The 4,597-nt window shown below is 37.3% G+C and overlaps 1 pseudogene; it reads right to left on the minus strand.

Annotated features, from left to right (window-relative positions):
* Nucleotides 1-1,309: 1,309 nt before the first annotated feature.
* Nucleotides 1,310-2,371, minus strand: LOC123254640 (annotated as a pseudogene).
* Between the last annotated feature and the right edge of the window lie 2,226 nt (nt 2,372-4,597).

The raw sequence follows: 4,597 nt of genomic DNA on the forward strand, positions 1-4,597 counted from the left end.
CCTATCCTTAGAAATCCATTAAACTAACTTTTATAAAAAAAAATAATGACTTCCTTGTTTTTCTCTCTCCTAGCCATCAAGAACCCACAGAGATTTTAACTCTTTCCCTGGTTTTGTGAATGTCAGTTAATGGTTGTTTTCCTCAGCTAAGATACTTTGTGTTAACTCCTTGCACCTCTGGTGGTTCTCATTCATTCCCCATTCCTCTGTTTCTGTTGTTTACTGTTAGCCCTTTCCCTAGTGTACAGGGTCCCTGTGGTATTTTCCTTTTGTCAATACATACATTCATGTCCATCTATATATGTTATATGGTGTATAAACACAGACACTGGGGGAAGAAGAATGTGTTATAGCTATAGATCAAGGATAAAACAAAAGCAGTTTGGAGCAACAAACCAACAGCTGGGAACAGCTGACCTCAATCTTCAATTACTCTATATAATTATACTTGCTGCCTTTCATTGGTTTTGGAGGTTTTGGAGACAATTTGCTGTGGTGGATGGAGCAATGAACCTTAAAGTCAGGAAGATGAGTTTAAATAATACTAGCTAAGGAATCTTGGTGAAGACATTTAATTTCTCTGTACCTCAGTTTCCTCATTTATAAACTAAAGGGGCTGGACTCAAAGGACTGTAAGGTCCTTTCTGGTTCTAAGTCTCAATATTATCTTTTTCTTTTCCAAGTTTACAATCTTTATTCATGCATATAATAAAATTTTTGGAGAGTAAATCTCTTTTTTCTTAGTTCACTACACAACTTTACAATGTATCATCTCTACCTTCTTGGATATGACTCTCCCAGGAAATTCCTCTTATATCTGTCTATTTTTATAAGAATGTCATCTTGTGCTATGTTAGTATCCTGTATCATTTCCATTATACTTTATGTACATCAAGGAAAATAGGGATTTTCTTAAAAAGAAAAAGTTATCTGTTTCTCTTGTTAATTTAGTATCTGGATATTTAAAGCAAGTCTTTCAGCTGAGGAAAAAACCTGTTCTAACTGAAATATAAAATGGTTTACAGTGGAAAATGACAGGACAGGGATCCATCCTTACAACATATAAAACATTTTCACCAGAGAGATATTTAATAAATAAAACAAAGCATTGGAAAAAAGTACGTTGGAATCAAATTTTGGAGGGTCACTCTTGTCCCAGGCACAGAATGGATTAAGAAAAGGCCCAATTAAGTATGTTTGCTCTGTCAAAAAATATGCAACCCTAATGTATACAAATGGTATAGTCTACAATAGCTTTTTCTGTTGTGTCTATAAGGAGTGACTATTGCCTAACAGGAGAAGCTTTCCTTTAATCCATGTCTTCTACTCATTGGCAGATCTCCTTCTTGAAATCTGAGCACTTGGCGTTTCCTCCCAAATCTTGTCAAGCCCTTACCATCTTTAATTGTGGCAAAGCAGGTGGTATGGTCATGCATCCCTGTGTGGAAGGGCATCATCACAGCGCTCAGAAGCAGGGAGGTGGGACTGGATAGGTTCTTTCCAGCAACATCTGGGGCTGTTCCATGAACTGATTCAGAGATTGCAACTCCCTTGGCCACCATGTTTCCACTCCGTGTGACACCAAGACCCCCTATAAGGCCAGCACATAGATCACTAAGGATGTCCCCATGCAAGTTTGGCATCACAAGAACATCAAAATGATCTTGTACCATATTCAAACATACTGTGTCAAGGTACATCACATTAAATTTAATATCTTTACAGTTTTCTGCCACTTCCCTGCACTTTTGGAGAAAAAGCCCATCTGACATTTGCATGATATTTGTTTTGTGCAGGGCTGTTGCTTGTTGATGTTCCTGGAGTACTCAAAGGCAAACTGCGCAATTTGTTTGCTCCCTTCCTTGGTGAAGACCTTGATGCTCTGCACCACGCCTTCGACAATCATGTGCTGGATGCCATTGTATTCACCTTCTTTGTTCAGCGCCCAGCAATCACATCCCTGTTAGAGGTCTTGCAGCTTTTGATGGAGACACAGACCCACGTTTGTATAACGGTCAAATGTTTTATAAAGCAGAAGGTTCATCAAAGACTGTCTGTCCGCGGTGGGTATCTTTATGGGGCCTTTCAGTCCCAATTTGTTTTTGTCCATGGATTCTTGGGCTTCAGGAGGAATCATCCATTTTCCTCCAGGCCCTTTAATGGTGGTGACCTTCCTCTCTTCCCACTGAATGGGTGTTTTGGCAGTATCAAAAGTCTTCATAACAGAAGCTGAGATTTCTGGTCCAATTACATCTCCGGGGATCAAGGTCATTGTCTGGGTACCACCAGCAAAATGTCGAGTCACCGTTTTTTGGGGTGCTGAAGGCCAAAGCAGCCAAAATACCTCCGGGACCTATGCGGGACCTGCCATTGTGTCCGCTCCCTAGGAACCTGTGGGGGCAACTGCGTGCAAATTCCTCAATATTATCTTAAAAAGCTTATAATAATGAAGTAGCAACTGTTGCTTTGTGTCTGCTAAAACAATTTCTTAGTAACTCTTAGGGTGAAACCTTTAGCAGAAACTTTCTGCTTTTGTTTTCAAAGCTATAACAAGTAATTTCTGTTTCTGTGGCAAATTTCATGATCTTCAACTTCTCAATAATGGGGCAAATAGTAAACAAAAGGATTTGCTTCTATGGGCAATGATATCTAATATAGTTTTAAATTTATGATTCCATGACCCCAGACACTATATAATAAGTTTACATCTGTGAAGGATGGCCCAGCTAAGATCTGAGTCATCTCGTAGATGGCTTTAAAAAACCATATATATATATATATATGTATGTATGTATATATAAATTTTTTTCTGGTTACATGTAAAAGCTATATTAAATACTTATTTTCTAAAACATTTGAGTTCCAAATTCCCTCTGTCCTTCCCTTTCCTCCTCCCTCCCTGAAATGGGAAGCAATCTGATCTAAATATACAAATATGATTATGCAAACCATATTTCCATTTTGGTCATATTGTAGAAGAAGACAAAACAAACAAACAAAAAGGACACAAAAGAAAAGTGAACAATATATGCTTTGATCTGAATTCAGATTCTGTTTGTTCTTTCTCAGGAGGTTGATAGAATTTCTCATAATGAATCCTTTCGGATTGTCTTGGAAAATTGTTTTGTCGAGAATAGCTAAATCCTTAATAGTTGATAGCTATACAATATTGCCATTATTCTGTATAATCTCTTTTTTTGTTGTTTTTTAATTTTTTAAATAATTTTTATTTTTTAGAAAAGTTATCATGGTTACATGATTCATGTTCTTACTTTCCCCTTCACCCCCCCCGCACCCCCTTCTCGCCCCCCTTAGCCAATGCGCATTTCCCCTGGTTTTAACATGTGTCATTGATCAAGACATTTTCAAATGGTTGATAGTTGCATTGGTGTGTTAGTTTTGGGTCTACATCCCAAATTATTTCTGCATCAACCCATGTGTTCAAGCAGTTGCTTTTCTTTTGTGTTTCCTCTCCTGTAGTTCTTCCTCTGAGTGTGGGTAGTGTTCTTTTACATAAGTCCCTCAGAATTGTTATGGATCATTGCATTCCTTCAAGTACAAGAAGTCCATTACATTCTATTTTACCACAGTGTATTGGTCTCTGTGTACAATATTCTCCTGGTCCTGCTCCTTTCACTCTGCATCAATTCCTGGAGGTTGTTCCAGTTCACATGGAATTCCTCCAGTTCATTATTCCTTTTAGCACAATAATATTCCATCAACAGCATATACCACAGTTTGTTCAGCCATTGCCCAATAGAAGGTCATCCCCTTGTTTTGCAGTTTTTTGCCACCACAAAAATCATCGCTATAAATATTTTAATATGTCTGTTTATCTATGGTCTCTTTGGGGTTCAGACCCAACTATGGTATAGCTGGATCAAAAGGAAGGCAATCTTTTATAGCCCTTTGGGAATAGTTCCAAATTGACATCCAAAATGGTTGGATCAGTTCACAACTCCACCAGGAATGCATTAATGTCCCAATTTGGCTATATCCCCTCCAACATTCATTACTCTCCCCTACTATCATTTAGCCAATCTGCTATGAGTGAGGTGATACCTCAGCATTGTTTTAATTTGCATTTCTCTGATTATTAGGATTATTAGAGATTTAGAGCACTTTCTCATATGCTTATTGATAGTTTTGATTTCTTTATCTGAAAATTGCCTATTCATGTCCTTTGCCCATTTGTTGATTGGGAAATGGCTTGTTTTTTTATACATTGATTTAACTCCTTTTATATTTGAGTAATTAGACTTTTGTCAGAGTTTTTTGTTATAAAGATATTTTCCCAATTTGTTGTTTTCCTTCTGATTTTGGTTGCATTGTTTTTGTTTGTACAAAAGCTTTTTAATTTAATATAATCAATCATCCCATTCACATTCAGAGTTATAATTATCAGTTGTGTATTCCCCAATATTTTTGTATTCTCTTTTAGTTCTACCCCTTCTTCTTAGGCTATTTCCTTTTAAACTAGTGATTTGTTTCAAACCAATAACCCTTGTTCCCTCCCTTGATTTACTATCCTTTCTACCCCCTCCCTTGTTATGCCCCTCTATTTATTTTTAAGGCCTAATGAATTCCCTCCCCCTTT

This window comes from Gracilinanus agilis, unplaced genomic scaffold (genome assembly GCF_016433145.1).
Source record: "Gracilinanus agilis isolate LMUSP501 unplaced genomic scaffold, AgileGrace unplaced_scaffold27305, whole genome shotgun sequence".
Classification (NCBI taxonomy): Eukaryota; Metazoa; Chordata; class Mammalia; order Didelphimorphia; family Didelphidae; genus Gracilinanus; species Gracilinanus agilis.